At 64.3% G+C, this 23,905-nt stretch overlaps 1 long non-coding RNA gene across 1 annotated transcript; it reads right to left on the minus strand.

Annotated features, from left to right (window-relative positions):
• Positions 1-13,459: 13,459 nt before the first annotated feature.
• On the minus strand, positions 13,460-14,368 carry LOC128136537 (uncharacterized). Its single transcript, XR_008233401.1, has 3 exons — positions 14,272-14,368; positions 13,870-13,929; positions 13,460-13,537 (listed from the first exon to the last, which is right to left on the minus strand). It is a non-coding gene; the product is annotated as an uncharacterized LOC128136537 (long non-coding RNA).
• Positions 14,369-23,905: the final 9,537 nt, after the last annotated feature.

Raw genomic sequence — 23,905 nt, forward strand, 5'->3', positions numbered from 1 at the left:
ATCTTGAGCGAAGCAGATCCTCCAAAAGTCCCAGGGCCTGTGCAGCACCTCTCAGGGGCACGCGTGGGGCCAAGCAGACCCTCCAGAGATGCCCTGCATTTCACCAAGCCCTGTCAAAGGCACACGTAGGGAGAAGCAGACCCTCCAGAGAAGCCCAGGGTTTCTCCAGAACCTCTCCGGGGCAAACATAGGGCCAAGCAGACCCTCCAGAGAGGACCAGAGCCTCTCACAGCCCTCAGAGGGGCACTCGTAGGGCCAAGCAGAACCTCGAGGGAAGCCCGTGGTTTCTCACAGCCTTTATAGGTGTACGTGTTGGGCCAAGCAGACCCTCCAGAGAAGGCCAGGGTTTCTGCAGAACCTCTCAGGGGCACACACAGGGCCAAGCAGACCCTCCAGAAAAGCCCAGGGTTTCTGCAGAACCTGTCAAGGGCACACGTAGGGAGAAGCAGACCCTCCAGAAAAGGCCAGGGCCTCTCACAGCCCTCTCAGGGGCACGCATGGGGCCAAGCAGACCCTTCAGGGAAGCGGCAGAGTTTTCCAGAACCACTCATGGGCACACGTAGGGCCAAGCAGACCCTCCAGAGGAGCCCAGGGCCTCTCACAGCCCTAGCAGGGGCATGCGTGGGGCCAAGCAGACCCTCCAAGAGAAGCTCAGGCCCTCTCCAAGACCTCAGAGGGGCACGCGTGGGGCCAAGGAGACCCTCCAAGAGAAGTTCAGGCCCTCTCCAAGACCTCAGAGGGGCATGCGTGGGTCCAAGCAGACGCTCCAGAGAAAGCCAGGGCCTCTCACAGCCCTGGCAGGGATAAATCTTGAGCGAAGCAGATCCTCCAAAAATCCCAGGGCCTGTGCAGCCCCTCTCAGGGGCATGCGTGGGGCCAAGCAGACCCTCGACAGAAGCCCAGGGTTTCTCCAGAACCTCTCAGGGGCACACACAGGGCCAAGCAGACCCTCCAGAGAAGGCCAGGGTTTCTCACAGCCTTTATAGGTGTACGCGTGGGGCCAAGCAGACCCTCCAGAGAAGCCCGTGGTTTCTCACAGCCTTTATAGGTGGACATGTGGGGCCAAGCAGACCCTCGAGAGAAGCCCAAGGGTTCTCACAGCCCTCGCAATGGCACGCGTGGGGCCAAGCAGACCCTCCAGAGAAGCCTATGCTTTCTCCAAACCTACTCAGGGCTACACGTAGGGCCAAGCAGACCCTCCAGAGGAGCCCAGGGCCTCTCACAGCCCTAGCAGGGGCATGCGTGGGGCCAAGCAGACCCTCCAGAGAAGCTCTGCATTGCTCCAAGCCCTCTCGAGGTCGCGCATGGGGCCAAGCAGCCCTCCAGAGAAGCCCAGGGTTTCTGCAGAACCTGTCAAGGGCACACGTAGGGAGAAGCAGACCCTCCAGAAAAGGCCACAGGGCCTCTCACAACCCTCTCAGGGGCCCGCACGGGGCCAAGCAGACCCTCCAGAGAAGGCCAGGGTTTCTCAAATCCCTCGTAAGGGTACGAGTCAGGGCAAGCAGGCCCTCCAGAAAAGGCCAGGACCTCCCACAGCCCTTGTACGGGCACGTGTGGGGCCAAGCAGACCCTGCAGAAAAGCCCAGGGTTTCTCCAGAACCTCTCAGGGGCACTCGTAGGGCCAAGCAGACCCTCCAGAGAAGGCCAGGGTTTCTCACAGCCTTTATAGGTGTACGCGTGGGGCCAAGCAGACCCTCCAGAGAAGCCCGTGGTTTCTCACAGCCTTTATAGGTGTACATGTGGGGCCAAGCAGACCCTCGAGAGAAGCCCAAGGGTTCTCACAGCCCTCGCAATGGCAAGTGTGGGGCCAAGCAGACCCTCCAGAGAAGCCTATGGTTTCTCCAAACCTACTCAGGGCTACACGTAGAGCCAAGCAGACCCTCCAGAGAAGGCCAGGGTTTCTCACAGCCTTTATAGGTGTACACGTAGGGCCAAGCAGACCCTCCAAAGAAGCCTGTGGTTTCTCACAGCCTTTATAGGTGTACACGTAGGGCCAAGCAGACCCTCCAAAGAAGCCTGTGGTTTCTCACAGCCTTTATAGGTGTACGCGTGCGGCCAAGCAGACCCTCCAGAGAGGGCCAGGGCCTCTCACAGCCCTCGCAGGGATAAATCTTGAGCGAAGCAGATCCTCCAAAAGTCCCAGGGCCTGTGCAGCACCTCTCAGGGGCACGCGTGGGGCCAAGCAGACCCTCCAGAGATGCTCTGCATTTCACCAAGCCCTGTCAAAGGCACACGTAGGGAGAAGCAGACCCTCCAGAGAAGCCCAGGGTTTCTCCAGAACCTCTCCGGGGCAAACATAGGGCCAAGCAGACCCTCCAGAGAGGACCAGAGCCTCTCACAGCCCTCAGAGGGGCACTCGTAGGGCCAAGCAGAACCTCGAGGGAAGCCCGTGGTTTCTCACAGCCTTTATAGGTGTACGTGTTGGGCCAAGCAGACCCTCCAGAGAAGGCCAGGGTTTCTGCAGAACCTCTCAGGGGCACACACAGGGCCAAGCAGACCCTCCAGAAAAGCCCAGGGTTTCTGCAGAACCTGTCAAGGGCACACGTAGGGAGAAGCAGACCCTCCAGAAAAGGCCAGGGCCTCTCACAGCCCTCTCAGGGGCACGCATGGGGCCAAGCAGACCCTTCAGGGAAGCGGCAGAGTTTTCCAGAACCACTCATGGGCACACGTAGGGCCAAGCAGACCCTCCAGAGGAGCCCAGGGCCTCTCACAGCCCTAGCAGGGGCATGCGTGGGGCCAAGCAGACCCTCCAGAGAAGCTCTGCATTGCTCCAAGCCCTCTCGAGGTCGCTCATGGGGCCAAGCAGCCCTCCAGAGAAGCCCAGGGTTTCTGCAGAACCTGTCAAGGGCACACGTAGGGAGAAGCAGACCCTCCAGAAAAGGGCAGGGCCTCTCACAGCCCTTTCAGGGACATGCTTGGGGCCAAGCAGACCCTCCAGAGAAGCCAGCGCCTCTCACAGCCCTCGGAGGGGCACGCATGGGGCAAAGCAGACCCTCCAGAGAAGCCCAGGGATTCTGCAGAACCTCTCACGGGCAGACATAGGGCCAAGCAGACCCTCCAAGAGAAGCTCAGGCCCTCTCCAAGACCTCAGAGGGGCACGCGTGGGGCCAAGGAGACCCTCCAAGAGAAGTTCAGGCCCTCTCCAAGACCTCAGAGGGGCATGCGTGGGGCCAAGCAGACGCTCCAGAGAAAGCCAGGGCCTCTCACAGCCCTGGCAGGGATAAATCTTGAGCGAAGCAGATCCTCCAAAAATCCCAGGGCCTGTGCAGCCCCTCTCAGGGGCATGCGTGGGGCCAAGCAGACCCTCGACAGAAGCCCAGGGTTTCTCCAGAACCTCTCAGGGGCACTCGTAGGGCCAAGCAGACCCTCCAGAGAAGGCCAGGGTTTCTCACAGCCTTTATAGGTGTACGCGTGGGGCCAGTCAGACCCTCCAGAGAAGCCCGTGGTTTCTCACAGCCTTTATAGGTGTACGTGTGGGGCCAAGCAGACCCTCCAGAGAAGCCCGTGGTTTCTCACAGCCTTTATAGGTGTACGTGTGGGGCCAAGCAGACCCTCGAGAGAAGCCCGTGGTTTCTCACAGCCTTTATAGGTGTACGCGTGGGGCCAAGCAGACCCTCCAGAGAAGGCCAGGGTTTCTCACAGCCTTTATAGGTGTACGCGTGCGGCCAAGCAGACCCTCCAGAGAAGCCTATGGTTTCTCCAAACCTACTCAGGGCTACACGTAGAGCCAAGCAGACCCTCCAGAGAAGGCCAGGGTTTCTCACAGCCTTTATAGGTGTACACGTAGGGCCAAGCAGACCCTCCAAAGAAGCCTGTGGTTTCTCACAGCCTTTATAGCTGTACGCGTGCGGCCAAGCAGACCCTCCAGAGAGGGCCAGGGCCTCTCACAGCCCTCGCAGGGATAAATCTTGAGCGAAGCAGATCCTCCAAAAGTCCCAGGGCCTGTGCAGCACCTCTCAGGGGCACGCGTGGGGCCAAGCAGACCCTCCAGAGATGCCCTGCATTTCACCAAGCCCTGTCAAAGGCACACGTAGGGAGAAGCAGACCCTCCAGAGAAGCCCAGGGTTTCTCCAGAACCTCTCCGGGGCAAACATAGGGCCAAGCAGACCCTCCAGAGAGGACCAGAGCCTCTCACAGCCCTCAGAGGGGCACTCGTAGGGCCAAGCAGAACCTCGAGGGAAGCCCGTGGTTTCTCACAGCCTTTATAGGTGTACGTGTTGGGCCAAGCAGACCCTCCAGAGAAGGCCAGGGTTTCTGCAGAACCTCTCAGGGGCACACACAGGGCCAAGCAGACCCTCCAGAAAAGCCCAGGGTTTCTGCAGAACCTGTCAAGGGCACACGTAGGGAGAAGCAGACCCTCCAGAAAAGGCCAGGGCCTCTCACAGCCCTCTCAGGGGCACGCATGGGGCCAAGCAGACCCTTCAGGGAAGCGGCAGAGTTTTCCAGAACCACTCATGGGCACACGTAGGGCCAAGCAGACCCTCCAGAGGAGCCCAGGGTCTCTCACAGCCCTAGCAGGGGCATGCGTGGGGCCAAGCAGACCCTCCAGAGAAGCTCTGCATTGCTCCAAGCCCTCTCGAGGTCGCGCATGGGGGCAAGCAGCCCTCCAGAGAAGCCCAGGGTTTCTGCAGAACCTGTCAAGGGCACACGTAGGGAGAAGCAGACCCTCCAGAAAAGGCCACAGGGCCTCTCACAACCCTCTCAGGGGCCCGCACGGGGCCAAGCAGACCCTCCAGAGAAGGCCAGGGTTTCTCAAATCCCTCGTAAGGGTACGAGTCAGGGCAAGCAGGCCCTCCAGAAAAGGCCAGGACCTCCCACAGCCCTTGTACGGGCACGTGTGGGGCCAAGCAGACCCTGCAGAAAAGCCCAGGGTTTCTCCAGAACCTCTCAGGGGCACTCGTAGGGCCAAGCAGACCCTCCAGAGAAGGCCAGGGTTTCTCACAGCCTTTATAGGTGTACGCGTGGGGCCAAGCAGACCCTCCAGAGAAGCCCGTGGTTTCTCACAGCCTTTATAGGTGTACGCGTGGGGCCAAGCAGACCCTCCAGAGAAGCCTGTGGTTTCTCACAGCCTTTATAGGTGGACATGTGGGGCCAAGCAGACCCTCGAGAGAAGCCCAAGGGTTCTCACAGCCCTCGCAATGGCAAGTGTGGGGCCAAGCAGACCCTCCAGAGAAGCCTATGGTTTCTCCAAACCTACTCAGGGCTACACGTAGAGCCAAGCAGACCCTCCAGAGAAGGCCAGGGTTTCTCACAGCCTTTATAGGTGTACATGTGGGGCCAAGCAGACCCTCGAGAGAAGCCCGTGGTTTCTCACAGCCTTTATAGGTGTACGCGTGCGGCCAAGCAGACCCTCCAGAGAAGCCCAAGGGTTCTCACAGCCCTCGCATGGGCACACGTGGGGGCAAGTAAACCCTCCAGAAAAGCCCAGGAACTCTCCAAACCCTGTCAGGTGCACAAGTAGGGAGAAGCAGACCCTCCAGAGAAGCCCAGGGTTTCTGCAGAACCTCTCCGGGGCAAACATAGGGCCAAGCAGACCCTCCAGAGAAGGCCAGGGTTTCTCACAGCCTTTATAGGTGTACATGTGAGGCCAAGCAGACCCTCCAGAGAAGCCCGTGGTTTCTCACAGCCTTTATAGGTGTACATGTGGGCCAAGCAGACCCTCAGAGAAGCCTATGGTTTCTCACAGCCTTTATAGGTGTACGCGTGGGGCCAAGCAGACCCTCCAGAGAAGCCTGTGGTTTCTCACAGCCTTTATAGGTGTACGCGTGCGGCCAAGCAGACCCTCCAGAGAAGCCTATGGTTTCTCCAAACCTACTCAGGGCTACACGTAGAGCCAAGCAGACCCTCCAGAGAAGGCCAGGGTTTCTCACAGCCTTTATAGGTGTACACGTAGGGCCAAGCAGACCCTCCAAAGAAGCCTGTGGTTTCTCACAGCCTTTATAGCTGTACGCGTGCGGCCAAGCAGACCCTCCAGAGAGGGCCAGGGCCTCTCACAGCCCTCGCAGGGATAAATCTTGAGCGAAGCAGATCCTCCAAAAGTCCCAGGGCCTGTGCAGCACCTCTCAGGGGCACGCGTGGGGCCAAGCAGACCCTCCAGAGATGCCCTGCATTTCACCAAGCCCTGTCAAAGGCACACGTAGGGAGAAGCAGACCCTCCAGAGAAGCCCAGGGTTTCTCCAGAACCTCTCCGGGGCAAACATAGGGCCAAGCAGACCCTCCAGAGAGGACCAGAGCCTCTCACAGCCCTCAGAGGGGCACTCGTAGGGCCAAGCAGAACCTCGAGGGAAGCCCGTGGTTTCTCACAGCCTTTATAGGTGTACGTGTTGGGCCAAGCAGACCCTCCAGAGAAGGCCAGGGTTTCTGCAGAACCTCTCAGGGGCACACACAGGGCCAAGCAGACCCTCCAGAAAAGCCCAGGGTTTCTGCAGAACCTGTCAAGGGCACACGTAGGGAGAAGCAGACCCTCCAGAAAAGGCCAGGGCCTCTCACAGCCCTCTCAGGGGCACGCATGGGGCCAAGCAGACCCTTCAGGGAAGCGGCAGAGTTTTCCAGAACCACTCATGGGCACACGTAGGGCCAAGCAGACCCTCCAGAGGAGCCCAGGGTCTCTCACAGCCCTAGCAGGGGCATGCGTGGGGCCAAGCAGACCCTCCAGAGAAGCTCTGCATTGCTCCAAGCCCTCTCGAGGTCGCGCATGGGGGCAAGCAGCCCTCCAGAGAAGCCCAGGGTTTCTGCAGAACCTGTCAAGGGCACACGTAGGGAGAAGCAGACCCTCCAGAAAAGGCCACAGGGCCTCTCACAACCCTCTCAGGGGCCCGCACGGGGCCAAGCAGACCCTCCAGAGAAGGCCAGGGTTTCTCAAATCCCTCGTAAGGGTACGAGTCAGGGCAAGCAGGCCCTCCAGAAAAGGCCAGGACCTCCCACAGCCCTTGTACGGGCACGTGTGGGGCCAAGCAGACCCTGCAGAAAAGCCCAGGGTTTCTCCAGAACCTCTCAGGGGCACTCGTAGGGCCAAGCAGACCCTCCAGAGAAGGCCAGGGTTTCTCACAGCCTTTATAGGTGTACGCGTGGGGCCAAGCAGACCCTCCAGAGAAGCCCGTGGTTTCTCACAGCCTTTATAGGTGTACGCGTGGGGCCAAGCAGACCCTCCAGAGAAGCCTGTGGTTTCTCACAGCCTTTATAGGTGGACATGTGGGGCCAAGCAGACCCTCGAGAGAAGCCCAAGGGTTCTCACAGCCCTCGCAATGGCAAGTGTGGGGCCAAGCAGACCCTCCAGAGAAGCCTATGGTTTCTCCAAACCTACTCAGGGCTACACGTAGAGCCAAGCAGACCCTCCAGAGAAGGCCAGGGTTTCTCACAGCCTTTATAGGTGTACATGTGGGGCCAAGCAGACCCTCGAGAGAAGCCCGTGGTTTCTCACAGCCTTTATAGGTGTACGCGTGCGGCCAAGCAGACCCTCCAGAGAAGCCCAAGGGTTCTCACAGCCCTCGCATGGGCACACGTGGGGGCAAGTAAACCCTCCAGAAAAGCCCAGGAACTCTCCAAACCCTGTCAGGTGCACAAGTAGGGAGAAGCAGACCCTCCAGAGAAGCCCAGGGTTTCTGCAGAACCTCTCCGGGGCAAACATAGGGCCAAGCAGACCCTCCAGAGAAGGCCAGGGTTTCTCACAGCCTTTATAGGTGTACATGTGAGGCCAAGCAGACCCTCCAGAGAAGCCCGTGGTTTCTCGCAGCCTTTATAGGTGTACATGTGGGCCAAGCAGACCCTCAGAGAAGCCTATGGTTTCTCACAGCCTTTATAGGTGTACGCGTGGGGCCAAGCAGACCCTCCAGAGAAGGCCAGGGTTTCTCACAGCCTTTATAGGTGTACGCGTGCGGCCAAGCAGACCCTCCAGAGAAGCCTATGGTTTCTCCAAACCTACTCAGGGCTACACGTAGAGCCAAGCAGACCCTCCAGAGAAGGCCAGGGTTTCTCACAGCCTTTATAGGTGTACACGTAGGGCCAAGCAGACCCTCCAAAGAAGCCTGTGGTTTCTCACAGCCTTTATAGCTGTACGCGTGCGGCCAAGCAGACCCTCCAGAGAGGGCCAGGGCCTCTCACAGCCCTCGCAGGGATAAATCTTGAGCGAAGCAGATCCTCCAAAAGTCCCAGGGCCTGTGCAGCACCTCTCAGGGGCACGCGTGGGGCCAAGCAGACCCTCCAGAGATGCCCTGCATTTCACCAAGCCCTGTCAAAGGCACACGTAGGGAGAAGCAGACCCTCCAGAGAAGCCCAGGGTTTCTCCAGAACCTCTCCGGGGCAAACATAGGGCCAAGCAGACCCTCCAGAGAGGACCAGAGCCTCTCACAGCCCTCAGAGGGGCACTCGTAGGGCCAAGCAGAACCTCGAGGGAAGCCCGTGGTTTCTCACAGCCTTTATAGGTGTACGTGTTGGGCCAAGCAGACCCTCCAGAGAAGGCCAGGGTTTCTGCAGAACCTCTCAGGGGCACACACAGGGCCAAGCAGACCCTCCAGAAAAGCCCAGGGTTTCTGCAGAACCTGTCAAGGGCACACGTAGGGAGAAGCAGACCCTCCAGAAAAGGCCAGGGCCTCTCACAGCCCTCTCAGGGGCACGCATGGGGCCAAGCAGACCCTTCAGGGAAGCGGCAGAGTTTTCCAGAACCACTCATGGGCACACGTAGGGCCAAGCAGACCCTCCAGAGGAGCCCAGGGTCTCTCACAGCCCTAGCAGGGGCATGCGTGGGGCCAAGCAGACCCTCCAGAGAAGCTCTGCATTGCTCCAAGCCCTCTCGAGGTCGCGCATGGGGGCAAGCAGCCCTCCAGAGAAGCCCAGGGTTTCTGCAGAACCTGTCAAGGGCACACGTAGGGAGAAGCAGACCCTCCAGAAAAGGCCACAGGGCCTCTCACAACCCTCTCAGGGGCCCGCACGGGGCCAAGCAGACCCTCCAGAGAAGGCCAGGGTTTCTCAAATCCCTCGTAAGGGTACGAGTCAGGGCAAGCAGGCCCTCCAGAAAAGGCCAGGACCTCCCACAGCCCTTGTACGGGCACGTGTGGGGCCAAGCAGACCCTGCAGAAAAGCCCAGGGTTTCTCCAGAACCTCTCAGGGGCACTCGTAGGGCCAAGCAGACCCTCCAGAGAAGGCCAGGGTTTCTCACAGCCTTTATAGGTGTACGCGTGGGGCCAAGCAGACCCTCCAGAGAAGCCCGTGGTTTCTCACAGCCTTTATAGGTGTACGCGTGGGGCCAAGCAGACCCTCCAGAGAAGCCTGTGGTTTCTCACAGCCTTTATAGGTGGACATGTGGGGCCAAGCAGACCCTCGAGAGAAGCCCAAGGGTTCTCACAGCCCTCGCAATGGCAAGTGTGGGGCCAAGCAGACCCTCCAGAGAAGCCTATGGTTTCTCCAAACCTACTCAGGGCTACACGTAGAGCCAAGCAGACCCTCCAGAGAAGGCCAGGGTTTCTCACAGCCTTTATAGGTGTACATGTGGGGCCAAGCAGACCCTCGAGAGAAGCCCGTGGTTTCTCACAGCCTTTATAGGTGTACGTGTTGGGCCAAGCAGACCCTCGTGAGAAGGCCGTGGTTTCTCACAGCCTTTATAGGTGTACGCGTGCGGCCAAGCAGACCCTCCAGAGAAGCCCAAGGGTTCTCACAGCCCTCGCATGGGCACACGTGGGGGCAAGTAAACCCTCCAGAAAAGCCCAGGAACTCTCCAAACCCTGTCAGGTGCACAAGTAGGGAGAAGCAGACCCTCCAGAGAAGCCCAGGGTTTCTGCAGAACCTCTCCGGGGCAAACATAGGGCCAAGCAGACACTCCAGAGAAGGCCAGGGTTTCTCACAGCCTTTATAGGTGTACATGTGGGGCCAAGCAGACCCTCCAGAGAAGCCCGTGGTTTCTCACAGCCTTTATAGGTGCACATGTGGGCCAAGCAGACCCTCAGAGAAGCCTATGGTTTCTCCAAACCTACTCAGGGCTACACGTAGGGCCAAGCAGACCCTCCAGAGAAGCCTGTGGTTTCTCACAGCCTTTATAGGTGTACGCGTGCGGCCAAGCAGACCCTCCAGAGAAGGCCAGGGCCTCTCACAGCCCTCGCAGCGATAAATCTTGAGCGAAGCAGATCCTCCAAAAGTCCCAGGGCCTGTGCAGCACCTCTAAGGGGCACGCGTGGGGCCAAGCAGACCCTCCAGAGATGCCCTGCATTTCACCAAGCCCTGTCAAAGGCACACGTAGGGAGAAGCAGACCCTCCAGAGAAGCCCAGGGTTTCTCCAGAACCTCTCCGGGGCAAACATAGGGCCAAGCAGACCCTCCAGAGGACCAGAGCCTCTCACAGCCCTCAGAGGGGCACTCGTAGGGCCAAGCAGACCCTCGAGAGAAGCTCGTGGATTCTCACAGCCTTTATAGGTGTACGTGTGGGGCCAAGCAGACCATTGAGAGAAGCCCGTGGTTTCTCACAGCCTTTATAGGTGTACGCGTGGGGCCAAGCAGACCCTCCAGGGAAGGCCGTGGTTTCTCACAGCCTTTATAGGTGTACGCGTGCGGCCAAGCAGACCCTCCAGAGAAGCCCAAGGGTTCTCACAGCCCTCGCAGGGGCACGCGTGGGGGCAAGTAAACCCTCCAGAAAAACCCAGGATCTCTCCAAACCCTGTCAGGTGCACATGTAGGGAGAAGCAGACCCTCCAGAGAAGCCCGTGGTTTCTCACAGCCTTTATAGGTGTACATGTGGGGCCAAGCAGACCGTCCAGAGAAGCCTATGGTTTCTCCAAACCTACTCAGGGCTACACGTAGGGCCAAGCAGACCCTCCAGAGAAGCCTGTGGTTTCTCACAGCCTTTATAGCTGTACGCGTGCGGCCAAGCAGACCCTCCAGAGAGGGCCAGGGCCTCTCACAGCCCTCGCAGGGATAAATCTTGAGCGAAGCAGATCCTCCAAAAGTCCCAGGGCCTGTGCAGCACCTCTCAGGGGCACGTGTGGGGCCAAGCAGACCCTCCAGAGATGCCCTGCATTTCACCAAGCCCTGTCAAAGGCACACGTAGGGAGAAGCAGACCCTCCAGAGAAGCCCAGGGTTTCTCCAGAACCTCTCCGGGGCAAACATAGGGCCAAGCAGACCCTCCAGAGAGGACCAGAGCCTCTCACAGCCCTCAGAGGGGCACTCGTAGGGCCAAGCAGACCCTCGAGAGAAGCCCTTGGATTCTCACAGCCTTCATAGGTGTACATGTGGGGCCAAGCAGACCCTCGAGAGAAGCCCGTGGTTTCTCACAGCCTTTATAGGTGTACATGTGGGGCCAAGCAGACCCTCCAGAGAAGCCCGTGGTTTCTCACAGCCTTTATAGGTGTACGCGTGCGGCCAAGCAGACCCTCCAGAGAAGCCCAAGGGTTCTCACAGCCCTCGCAGGGGCACACGTGGGGGCAAGTAAACCCTCCAGAAAAGCCCAGGATCTCTCCAAACCCTGTCAGGTGCACACGTAGGGAGAAGCAGACCCTCCAGAGAAGCCCAGGGTTTCTGCAGAACCTCTCACGGGCACACGCAGGGCAAAGCAGACCCTCCAAGAGAAGCTCAGGCCCTCTCCAAGACCTCGGAGGAGCACGCCTGGGGCCAAGCAGACCCTCCAGAGAAGGCCAGGGTTTCTGCAGAACCTCTCCGGGGCACACACAGGGCCAAGCAGACCCTCCAGAAAAGCCCAGGGTTTCTGCAGAACCTGTCAAGGGCACACGTAGGGAGAAGCAGACCCTCCAGAAAAGGCCAGGGCCTCTCACAGCCCTCTCAGGGGCACGCATGGGGCCAAGCAGACCCTTCAGGGAAGCGGCAGAGTTTTCCAGAACCACTCATGGGCACACGTAGGGCCAAGCAGACCCTCCAGAGGAGCCCAGGGCCTCTCACAGCCCTAGCAGGGGCATGCGTGGGGCCAAGCAGACCCTCCAGAGAAGCTCTGCATTGCTCCAAGCCCTCTCGAGGTCGCGCATGGGGCCAAGCAGCCCTCCAGAGAAGCCCAGGGTTTCTGCAGAACCTGTCAAGGGCACACGTAGGGAGAAGCAGACCCTCCAGAAAAGGCCACAGGGCCTCTCACAACCCTCTCAGGGGCCCGCACGGGGCCAAGCAGACCCTCCAGAGAAGGCCAGGGTTTCTCAAATCCCTCGTAAGGGTACGAGTCAGGACAAGCAGGCCCTCCAGAAAAGGCCAGGACCTCCCACAGCCCTTGTACGGGCACGTGTGGGGCCAAGCAGACCCTGCAGAAAAGCCCAGGGTTTCTCCAGAACCTCTCAGGGGCACTCGTAGGGCCAAGCAGACCCTCCAGAGAAGGCCAGGGTTTCTCACAGCCTTTATAGGAGTATGCGTGGGGCCAAGCAGACCCTCCAGAGAAGCCCATGGTTTCTCACAGCCTTTATAGGTGTACGTGTGGGGCCAAGCAGACCCTCGAGAGAAGCCCAAGGGTTCTCACAGCCCTCGCAATGGGAAGTGTGGGGCCAAGCAGACCCTCCAGAGAAACCTATGGTTTCTCCAAACCTACTCAGGGCTACACATAGGGCCAAGCAGACCCTCCAGAGAAGGCCGTGGTTTCTCACAGCCTTTATATGTGTATGCGTGCGGCCAAGCAGACCCTCCAGAGAAGCCCAGGGTCTCTCGCAGCCCTCACAGGGCACTCACAGGGCCAAGCAGACCCTCCAGGGAAGCCCACGGCCGCTCCCAGCCCTCGCAGGTCCCCTGCAAGGTGCTATAGGGACGCCGCAAGGGTCTGGGGAGAAGCCTGGCTCCACAGGGCCATGTGCGGGCCCTGCTGGGGCTCCTGTGGGGGCCTGGGGGACAGCAGGGCTCCCCAGGGGTGCAAGTGGGACCCAGTGCAGTCCCTCCATCTGTCTGGGTGGCAGCAGGGCTCCACGGGTCCTCGTGCGGGGCTGGCGGAGTAGGTCTCCTACGGGTGCCTGGGGGGTGACAGGGACGTGGCGGTACGGCGGAGAAGAGCTCAAACAGCACATGAAGTTCCACAGTCTCTTTATCAATGGTGGGGAGACATGCAGGCCGGCTGCGCTCGGGGCTCTGCTTGCGCCCTGCAGGATGCGCGTTTCCTTCCTGGGTCGCAGTCCAAAGCGCCGCCGCACGTGGCTGCTGCTTGCGGCTTCACAGCCAGCACGCCCACGGGAGCCGCAGGCCGTGGCCCTCCTGTCCCCTTCCCCATGAAACGGGAGTGCTGGGGAGTGCGGGCGGCCATCCAGGCCGGGATCTGGAGAGGGCTGGGCAACGCAGGGTGCGGTGGTGTGTCCTGCACGGCCCTGGGCTGCTGGCAAGCGGGCAGCTCCAGCTGCTCAGGTGGAGCCAGCGTGCAGAGCACCCCGGGCTCAGCTCTGCACACAGCTCCGGCAGCACAGCCAGCCGTCTCCCAGGGCGCGGGTCGTCCTCCTCCATGCCCTCCGGAACCGGTAGCGCAGCGCTCGCAGGCTGAATCCGGAGGGAGGCTCTTCCACCACAGTGCCCAGCATCTGCAGGGTTTGAAGTGCCAGGGAAGAGACCGAGGGGCTGCTGTCGTTCGCCTTGCCTTGAAGGGCTGGGACGAAAAGGAACGGAGCCGAGGTCAGAGCCCGGATCTGCGGGGACCTAAGGAGCCCCTCCAGCCAGGGCCACCCCCGCCCCCGCAGCTCTTGCCAAGACCAGCAGGGAGGCAAGGGCACCGGCATCGGCCAGGGCCAGCAGGGAGGCAGGGGCACCGGCATCGGCCAGAAGGGGCTGCCCACCGCTGCCCCACGTGCCCCTGCAATCTCCCCCAGCTATGTCCACGCCACCCCTCACCCGCGCAGGGAGCAGAGCCCTCCCCGGCCGGGGCAGGGATTTGAGCTCCCTACCCAGGGTCTTTCCTCCTCCCTGCCAGCCCCCACTCACCCTCGTAGATGACCTGCAGCTTCTCCTGGTGCCCATCCCTCAGCCGCTGCCCAGCGAGCCCTAGGCACACGCAGCCCATCACAGATCCCGCTGGCCTGCCCGCCCCACCGGCCCAGCTCCCCCCCACCGGCCCCACAGGCCTGGCCACGCGCCCTCCTCCCCTTGGGCAAGGCTGACCCCAGGGCGGTCCCCTGAGCGTGGAGCCCAGAAAGGCTGCCAGGGACCCGACGAGGCTCCCGCCAGCCCCCCCTGCGTGGGCAGGAGTGGGAGAGGGCGGCAGGAAGCCCCGTGGACGCCCAGCCCCGCATCGGGCAGCCGGGGCTCTGCAGCCGCCCGGCGGATTCGTCAGCAGCCGTGGCTGGAGCTAAGCCACCGGCGGGCAGGGAGGGACCCTCGGCTCACCAAGGAACCTGACGGCTGCCTCGCGCAAGGGTTCCTGTGGGCTCTGCAGGTACGGCAGGCTCTGGTCCAGGTACTCCTCCGCTCTGCTGCTGTTCTCTGCCGGCTGGTGAGAGCACCAGGGGACAGGGTTGGCGCAGAGCCTCCCCTGAGGCCCAGGCTGGCCTCCCCGACCTTCCCGTGCCCGGACACCCACGACGTCCAGCCAGCAGCGGGCTGGTGCTGGGCTTTGGAGGGAGCAGAGGACAGGGTGCTCCCCAGGGTGCTGCGGTGCCACCCTGCTGCCAAGGCCCAGCGGGGCACCCCTGGGCTCCGGGGGGGGAAAGGGAGCCTGTGTGCGGTGCAGGCAAGCGGCGCAGGGGCACGGCTGCCAGCAGCGCAGGGGCACGGCTGCCAGCCCCACGCGCTGGGCACCGGGGGAGAGGGGCTTCTCCAGGCTGGCTGTGGGGCTTCGGGGCCGTCCTTACCAGGCACTCAGCAACCCTCCAGGTCTGCTCCGTCTCCAGCAGCTTCCAGAGCTGCCTCCGCTTCAGGAGCTTGGCAGCTCCAAGGAGGGCTTCCCGAGAGGCCTGCAGAGCACCAGAGACTGGGAGATGGCACCGCCGCCCAGGGGCCAGGACCTGGCGGTCCCTGGGCAGAGCGAGAGCCGGGGGCTGGCAAGGGGTGGGGGTCCACACCCTGGCCTTAGACACCTGCAGCACGCTGGGAAGCCCACAGGGGCTCCGGGGCGTAGGTCTTTGTGGCTGCGCACTGCTGCCAAGCTCTGCTGCGTCAGGCAGGGCAGGGGTAGGAAGAGCCCCTGCCCGCCTTCTCAGCTGCTGCCAGCTCTGCGGCCGCAGGCAGGGAGGGGCTCTGAGCCCTCCCCAGGGACTCCGGAGGTTGGGCCCCGACTGAGGCACATTCCAAGCGCTTGGAAATGCCCACCTGAGCTACGCTGTGGTCCTCGTCGTGCAGGTGGAAGAACAGGGGCATCAGGCTCCTCCGCACCTCCTTGCTCATCTGCTTCGCGTGGGTGCCGACTGCGACCTCCACCGCATCTCTGCAGAGGAGGATGGAGTGCTCGCGCACGGAGCTGGACTCCTAGGAGGAGAGAAGGAGGAGGGGAGGACCTCAGTCCTGGCTCCTCCAAGCCCACGGTGAGGAGACGAACGCTTGTGGCCCTCCCTCTGCGGCGAGGAGAGGAACTCGCAGGCCGGCGGGCACGTGCGGAGAGGGATGCACCGGCCCCGGGCCGCGCACGCGAGCCCCCCCCCGCAGGCATGCTAACTGAGCCTCTGTTCTCCCGCCGCCTTACATTTTCAAAGAGCGGCAGGAGCGCCGCCAGCAGCTGCGGAGCGATGGGGACAGCCGTCTGCCTGTCCACCAGGCCGAGCGTGTTCCTGAGGACAGTCAGTGCCGCCGTCCTGATGCCGCAGTCATCGTCCTGCAGTCGCTGCGTGACCTCTGGCAGCAGGCCTTGCAGAGTCGCTGCCTACGCCAAACAGGCGATCTCATTTTGTGGCCGCAAAATGAAACCGCGCTGGCAAACCCGCTCTGTGTGTAGAGGGTGCGGCGCCGGTCGGGCAGACGTCCGTGTGCGGCACAGCCCGGGACCTGGCCTGAAGCGCTCGGGGGCCGCCCGACGGGGGACGGGGGACGGGGGACGAGGGGGCAGCGGTCACCCTTCCTGCCGCTCCCACCGCTCCCACCGCTCCCGCCGCTCCCGCTTCCCGGCACAGCCCGAGCAAGCTGCTGCACACACCACCACCCGCAGCCCAGCCCCAGGCGGAGACCCTCGCTGTGCCCAGCTGCCCCTGCTCACCTTCTCGGGTCTCCCAGACAGCATGGCGAGGCCCGTGACTGCCATCCTGCGCAGCACCAAGCTCTCGCTCCGCAGGTGGAACTGGAGGATGTGCAGGGCGTCGCCATCGACACGCTCAAAGTCGTCGTCGTCCAGGAGCTGAAACGCACCAGGCAGCGGAGTGAGAGCCTGGCACGGCCAGCAGCAGAGCTCCCGGGTGGCTTGGGGCAAGGCCCTCACCGCCTCGCCTCTGCCCTCTGCCTCATGCCCGCAGCCCAGCTTTCCCCCGCCTGCCCTCAGAGAGGCAGCACTCGCCACCAGGCCCACCTCGATGAAGACGGCCATGGTGCCGATGTCCTGGCAGGCCCAGAGGCCTCGGAGCACCTGTGCGGACAGGGAGGCGCAGCAGGCCAGTGCTTCACGCCGCAGCACCCTGGCCGGGGGGAAGAAAGGCATTGGCGGCAGCCAGCTGGGCAGGCAAACCTCTCTGGGACTGTGCCGCCAGCCCCAGCCATTCACCCCCAGGCCAGGCCAGGCCAGGCCAGGCCAGGCCAGGCCAGACGGGGCAAGGCTGCCTTCGTGCCTTGCCTTGGCTGCTTGTGCCCCACCGCCCGTGAGGAAGGCGATTGTTGCGGGGGGGTCCTTCAGCCCGAGGGTAGAAACGCCGGGGGAGACGAGGACAACTGAGAAGGCTCTCACCTGGTCAGCACGGCGATACCGCTGGAGTAGGTCTCGGGGCTCAGGAGCGCGTCCCAGGCGCCCTGCCTCCCGACGTCTTCGGCCAGGGAGGCGCCGCCCAGGCAGTGGAACAGGGCTCGCATGGTGCTCACCGTGCTCCTGCACGCAGAGCAAACCACGGTCACCCGTGGAGCCCCGGCCCCAGCTCTGGGCCCGGGGCAGAGACCAGGGAGCGGGGACAGAGCACCTGATGGGGCGGACTGGAGGATGGCTGGCCTCCCTGCTCCGGCTGCCAGCGGTGCAGCAGCCCCGCCCCGGGCTCTTCAAGCTGAGGGAGGTCTGGAGGACCACGGCCATGAAGAGCTCGTCGACAAGTGCACGCACGCAGTCTCGGCTGGAGGGCACCAGGAAGATCTCGTGCATGGCACCAGCTACCTACGGAAAACAACCAGGGAGCGCTCTCGCCGCAGAGATGTCCCGCGGCACTGCCTGGGGCTGGGGGCCTCAGGCGCTGCCCTGAGCTGAAGGAGATAGATGCCAGGGCAGAGCCCGGAGGCCAGCCGTGGGGGGCTCTCGGGGCTCGGCTCCCTTTCGTAGCGCAGGCACGCAAGCCGAGCCTTCGTGCTCCAGAGGGAAGGGCCCAGCCGGCCCCACGGGCCCTGCTGGCTGCCCGGGGCTCGCCCTCCCCAGCGCCACAGCCTGCTCTACCCGGGCAGCCCCCCCCCCCCGGGCTTCCCGGCGGCCGAGCAGGCAGGTGGCGGCGGCGAGGAGGGAGGAGAGCTGCCGAGGGCAGCAGAGGCAGGGGCAGGCTGCCTGCCCGTGTGCTGCGGGGCCGAGCAGCACGTGCTGCCCTGCCCGGCTGTGGCCCCGAGGCCCCTGGCCCAGGCGCCCCTGGGGAGGTCCGGGTTTGGGGGCAGGCGGAGAGGGGGGGACAGGCTGGAGAGGGGCACGCAGCCCCGGGCGGGGGGAGCAGGCCTCATCCAGACACTCACAGCCAGGAAAGGCCAGCGGCTGCATTCTTCCGTGTGGCCGCGCTGGCTGGCGTCTTCCTGCTGGAGCAGCAGCCTCCTCAGCACGCTCTCCACCAGGCAGGGCTCAGAGGCCAACATCCTCCACATGGCCCTGGCAGTGCTGCAGAGACCGAGCGTGCCGTCAGGGGGGCCGCCTCGGCCACCTGCCCTTCTGCCCGGGCAGGCCCCAGAGGTCCTGAGCTGCCCCCGAGGCTGACGGGCCACCTACCTGTCACAGTGCGGGGAAGCCCGCAGCAGGCCGGCGGTCACCTTCCAAGGGTTCAGGTGGGCCACCTGGACGAGGGTCGTCCTCAGGATGTCCTGGAGCGGCTTCTCGCTGAGGTGCACCAGCTGCACGTGGATGGTCTGCGTGATCTCTTCCACCTGGCGGAGGCAGTGGGGTGCAGCGGGGTGGAGCGCAGCCACGGGCCCAGCTGCCACCGAGAACCGCTTCCCTCCCGTCGCTCCTTGCTGGCCGCAGAGGCCGCTCGCCCGCCCGCCCGCCCACCCGCCCGCCCGTCGGGTGCTCCCGAGCCCGGGACTTGGGGCGGGGGAAACGGCCCCCGCAGGGCACGTGCACAGGGCGACCTGGCCGCACGCTGCCTACCTCCACCAGCTCCGAGCACGAGTGTCTCAAGACCACCTCCAGCACGTTGGCAACCGTCTGGGTGTCAGAGACCCTGGGGTGCCCCATGTTGCTCAAGACCGTCAGGAGGAAGTCGCTCCTCTCCTTCGGGAGGAGGAAGCTCCCAAACACCTGAGGGAGGGAGGGAGGGAGGGAGGGAGGGAGGGAGGGAGGGAGGGAGGGAAGAGGTGTCGCAGTGAGTGCCCTGCTGGCGGGGCACGGCTGAGCAGCAGGGGTGGCTGTGGAGCGAGGAAGCGGGGGCGGCGCTGGCCTCCTGCCCCAGGACAAGGGCCAGCAGCAGGGGCTGCTCCGGAGGGATTGCAGCCATGGGGTGTGTGGAGAGGAGAGGGAGCTGCCCTGTGGGCCGAAGGAGGGGCACGGGGGGGCGAGGTCACGGTGCGCTAGCTCTGCTGGCCACCAGAGCTCGCGGTGGCCAGGGCAGCTGGAGCTGCTGCACTGATGCTGGGTTAAAGCCTCAGGAAAGCTCCTCCCTGCGGAGAGGCGGTGGGACCCCGCAGCCCGATCGGCGGGAGGCCGTGCCGTTCCCCGCGACGGCTGACGCAGCGGTTCGCCCGAGCAAGGAGAGAAGCGCGGGAGAAGCTCGTTACCGTCGTCTCATCAGCGGGCTCCTTGGGCCAAAAAGTGCTAGCGCTTTCCCGCTGCATCGGTAGCTCTCGATCCTCCCGTGCTGCCTGGCAGCCTGGGCAGGAGGGGAAACACACAGTGAGCTGGAGGCAGCAGGCGAGGGTGCGAGGGAGAGCTCTGCGCCTGGCTCTCCGTTCCGTGGGGAGCCAGACACGTGGCAGTGCGCCCGCTTCCAGGGGGAGGAGGGGAAACCCTCCCTCTTAGGCTGCAGAAGGGCACGAGAGCTGGGTCTGGCTGCCTGCTCGGGAGGAGGAGAGAAGCCCGAGAGGCTGCTGCCACAGGGTCTCCAGCCCAAGGGTTCTCGGGACGGGCCCCAAGCCGCCCGTCCGAGGCGGGCTGCCTAGGCCCTGGGCTTGGCGCAGCACGGCTGCTCCCCTGCTCCAGCCTCGCAGGAGTTTGCCGCTCCTTCCTCTAGCAGAGGAGGGGGGCTGAGGCGGTGCGGCGCCTCGCCTGGGCCCGTGTGGCTGGAAGGCCCCAGCATCTCTCACCCTGTCGCAGCAGAATGAAGCTGTGCAAGGCACCGAGCGCCTCCGCAGCCGCGCAGCTGATCTCCTGGTCCTCCTCGGCACAGCACAGAGTGACGTGCCCCATCAGCTGCCCCAGGATTTCCACAGGCTCCTCTTTGAAGAGGAAGAAGTCGCTTTTTCTGAAGGGCACGGCCTGTGGGAGAGAGGAAGGAGCGGTAGCAGGGCCAAGCTGCAGCTGATGGGACGAAAGCCCTCACCCCCGTGAGCGGGCCCCGGGCCGAGTGCCGCGTGAGCCAGAGCTCTGGAGGGCTCTGCCCTGCGCTGCGCCCCGCGGAGGCACGGCCTGCGGCAGCTGTGGCAGGGCAAGGAGCGTGCTGCCTCCCCACGCAGGGAGCCCTGGAAGGGTTTTGCCTTCCCTCCCCGTGAGCCCGTGGGACTGGGGTGCCTGCTGGAGACTTGAGACCCTGGCTCTGCTGGTCCTCCACACCCCCATTCAGCTGCGGGAGCCCTCCTTCCCCACCTGCGGGACTGCCCACCTCTGCAAAAGTGTGCAGCCACGCACCCTCTCCTCCTGCCGGGTCCTTCTGGCAGGCTGTCTCAAGGCCTGGCACCGTCCTTCCCGGGAAGGGAAGGGGAGGCAAAGCGAGGCAAGGCAAGGCAAGGGAAGGCAAGGCAAGGCGAGGCGAGGCAAGGCAAGGCAAGGCAAGGCAAGGCAAGGCAAGGCAAGGGAGCACCTGCGGGGCTGCAGCAGGAGCCCCGGGGCCAGGGGGCCGGGAGCGGGCAGTGGCAGTGGGGAGGGGAAGGGCCTGAGCGCCCCGCAGGCCTTCCACGCTGAAGCAGCTGGGCAGCAGCCCAGGGGAAGGAGGGCTGCCGGAGCTGGGCCTGCAAAACGCTCCCACGGCCCGGGACGGAGCTGGCTCCCGAGAGAAAAGGCACGGGAGAGAGCAGCTCCCAGGGAGAGGGGCAAAGAGGCTGGCACACGGCTGAGCCTTACCGAATGCCCTGCCCTGCGGCCAGGCTTCCCTCGCAGGCAGCCCAGAGCTACCGGCTACTCTGGGGCACCGGGGAGGGGCGAGGGGTGCCAAGAGGTGGCCTGCGCCACAGGCCCCTTACCTCCAGCATCAAAGAGGACATCCAGATCTGGCTCAGGCGGACAACCCTCCCCACAGCCCTCTGGCGCCTAGCCACTTCCTGGGACGCCATGAAGGGCAGCAGGACCTGAGAAGGGAAAAGCTGTTGGCCTTGGGAAACGACGGCGGCTCCTGGAGCGGTGGCTCTGCCAAGCACCTGGCGGGGCTTCGGCAACGTGCTGCCAAGGCTTCCCCCGGGCAGGAGGAAGGCCTGGAACGCGGCGCGGCCGCCCCGCCACCTCAGGGACCGCTGCCGACCGTTGGTGACCTGCTGCGCTCAGGGAGGCAGCCGGATCCCCAGCCGCCTCTGTCCCCTTCCACGCGCTACCCCAAAAATAGCCGCGTGTCCCTTCTCCAGGAGGACGGGAACCTGCAGGGGGGCCTGCGCCAGGGAGGCCGGGCCACGGCCCCTGGGGAGGCCAGAAGAAGAGAGCTTCAGGGCTGGGCTCCCCTTGCACCGCGGCCACGTCCTGGCAGACCTCCGGCCTGCTGCTGTCTGGGGAGGAGAGCGTGAAGGGGGTGGGCAGCAAGGGCAGTGGCTCGGCGGTGCCAGCTGCCAGAGCAGGGGGCCTGGGAAGGACGCTCAAGACTCTTTCCGCTGCTTTGGCTCGGGGCTGGGGCACGCACGCTCCAGAAGGTCGCGTCGCTGCAGGGTAAGGCAAGCGAGAGAGCCCGCGAGCTCTGCTCTCGGCAAGCGCCTGACCTGCAGGATCCTCTCCGCTGTCACCTCGCTGGAGCTCAGCCAAGCGCCGTACGTCAGCACCTCCAGCACGCTGTCCAGAGTTCTCAGGATCTGTGAGGGGGCACAGCGGGTGAGGTGCTTGCACCGGCCCTTCTTCCTTGCAGGAAGCTGGCTCGAGTTGCTTGCAGCTGAAGCGGGCCTCAGCTGCCCGCCCTCTGATGCCCGGGACAGGCCTCCGGGTCTCCCTGCTCTTCCTTCTTCTCCTGTCGTCTTCCAGCAGCCAAAGCCAACTCGGAAGACGAGCACAGGGACTGACCGGCGGGCTCTCCGTAGCTCAGCCCACGCTCACCTCAGCATCGAGCGAAGCATGTTCGCTGTCCATCTGCTGCGCTGGAGGAAGATGGCAGATGCTGTGGATGCAGGGGCCGAGGTGCTGTGCCAGCAGGCCTTCCGTCTCTTCGCTGCAAGGAGAGAAGGTGCCGGGTGGACGCCGAGGCTTCCACGTCCGGCAAGGTGGCCGCAGCCATCGGGGCTGGCAGTCCCCAGGGTGGTACCCGTACGAGGCGGGGAAGGGACGCGTGGAGGCAATCTCCTCCCTCCCCTCTGCCGCTAAGCCGGGGACAGAGGGCAGTCCCGGCCGGCGGAGCCCGAACGCAGCCTCTCAAGCCGAGAGGCACCAGGGAGCCCCGGAGCACCCTCCGCCCTCCCACCTGGCCCACCGACGGGCCGAGCGCGAGGGAGAGCGCCGGCCCCAAGACAGTGCCGCCGGGGTCCTGCCAGGAGAGGGGATGCCTGGTGCCATCGGGCCCACGCCGTGGGGAGGCCCTGGCCCGGCCAGAGTCTGGGGTAGGTACCTCACGGCAGCGACGGCAAGCCCGGCTTGCTGCCACATCACGGCGTCTGTGCTGCGAGGGGCCTCCTTTCGCCGTAGCACCTGGGGAGGGAGAGCACGGCCGGGATGGGGCACGGGAGCTGCCGGTGCCCGGCCCCAGTCCGCAGCCGGCACCGGCACCCGGAGCGGTGGCCCCGTGGCAGGCAGGGCTGTCGCCACGGAGGCCTGTCTCGCCCTCTCCCTGTGCCCAGATGCCCGAGTGCTGGCTGCCCTTAGCGCCGGGCCGGTGCTCGGCCAGCTTTGCCCCCCTCCCTCAGCCCCACGGGGCGCTCCCTCACCTCTATTTTCTCCAGCAGCTCACGTGCTGACGAGGAACTGGGCCGGTACCTGCCCTGCAGCCAGGCTCCGCAGAGCGTGCGGATGGCGGCCAGAAACCTCCGCTTCGAGGCCTCTTCCTGACAGCGAGGGAGAAGAGAGACAGAGAGGGAGGGTGAGGGGGCAGAAGCACGGCCAGCAGGAGCAGGGGCTCAAGGGGCTGCAGGGATGGCGGCGGGGGCCGGCAGGGGAGCAGCTCTGCCCGGCCAGCAGCCCTCCGAGAGCCCGCGCGCAGGCAGCAGGCACGGCAGCACCCAGCTGGGAGCTGCCGGCAGAGCCTCGCTGCTGACAAAGTCTGCAGTTACCCTGCCGGTGCTGTGGAGAAAGGCCAAGAAGCAGTCGAGGGCTTCCTTCTCCTCGCCCTCCAGCTGGCAGCAGGAGGCGGTAGCAGCTGCACCTGATGAAGAACAAGAGCGGGGAGAGCTGTAGGCAGGGGCAGGAGGCAGAGGGAAGAGAGCTGCTCTCTCTCCGGCCCTGCGCCCGCTGCCCTGCACGCAGCGAGACTCGGGCCAGGGTGCCGATGCCCCTGGCGTCTCCCCCAGGACGCCGCTAGCAGCAGGGCAGGAAAGTTCCCAGCCCTGCAGCTGCGCTGCCTCCTGCCAGCCTGGCTGCCTCTCCCTGCCCTGCTCTGGGTCCTGAGGCAGGAGTTGGTCCCCCGGGGTCCTGTCGATGCTCACTTGTGGCGGGGATGCTGGAGCTCTCGTCCTCCTCCGCACGTGCGGCAGGGCTAGTGGAGCCCAAGTCCTCGCTGTGCAGCTCACGCTGCCCAGGCCTTTCTGACCGCCGCCGCTCCTCTGCGGCCACCCTAGCCCTTTCACCCTCTGCCGCCCTGGGTGCACGGCTCCTGCGGGGGGAACGTCTGTGGGGAGACGGAGGAAGGGGCTGAGGGTGGGGAGGGGGCAGCCCACGGCGAGCGGCCCCATCCCAGCGCTGCCTGGCTGGAGCAGGCAGGTGGTGGGGCGGAGGAGCCGGGCAGGGACGGGGGGGATCTCCTGCAGCATGCCGTCTGCCAGCAGGCACCACCCCAGCCCTGGCGCCGGCTCTCCTGCCCCCAGCCCCTTCTGGAAGGGCCTCCCTGCTGGGCCCCAGCCCCTTGGGGTCCCTGTGGCGCTGGCCCCGCCCCAGCCCTGCATTCTTACCTGGTGGAGACGGCGGAACCTTGGGGAAACCCCCGGTGCGCCAGGGGCCGAAGGGAACCACGTGCTCTGTGCATAGAGCCTCTCGCACGAGCTGCGGGACTCATGTCCTGTCCTCGGCAGAGTCCCGGACGCTGTGGGGCTGCCGCGCCGGCGCTGGGCATCACTAGCTGCCGCAAGAGGAGGTCACAAAGGGCCCTATTACCCGCCAACCGGGGCAGGGCGTCCCCCCCGTGACACGGGCTCTCCCAGGGGAGTTGACCCGCCGCTGTCTCCG

The sequence above is a fragment of the Harpia harpyja genome, chromosome Z (assembly GCF_026419915.1).
Source record: "Harpia harpyja isolate bHarHar1 chromosome Z, bHarHar1 primary haplotype, whole genome shotgun sequence".
Classification (NCBI taxonomy): domain Eukaryota; kingdom Metazoa; phylum Chordata; class Aves; order Accipitriformes; family Accipitridae; genus Harpia; species Harpia harpyja.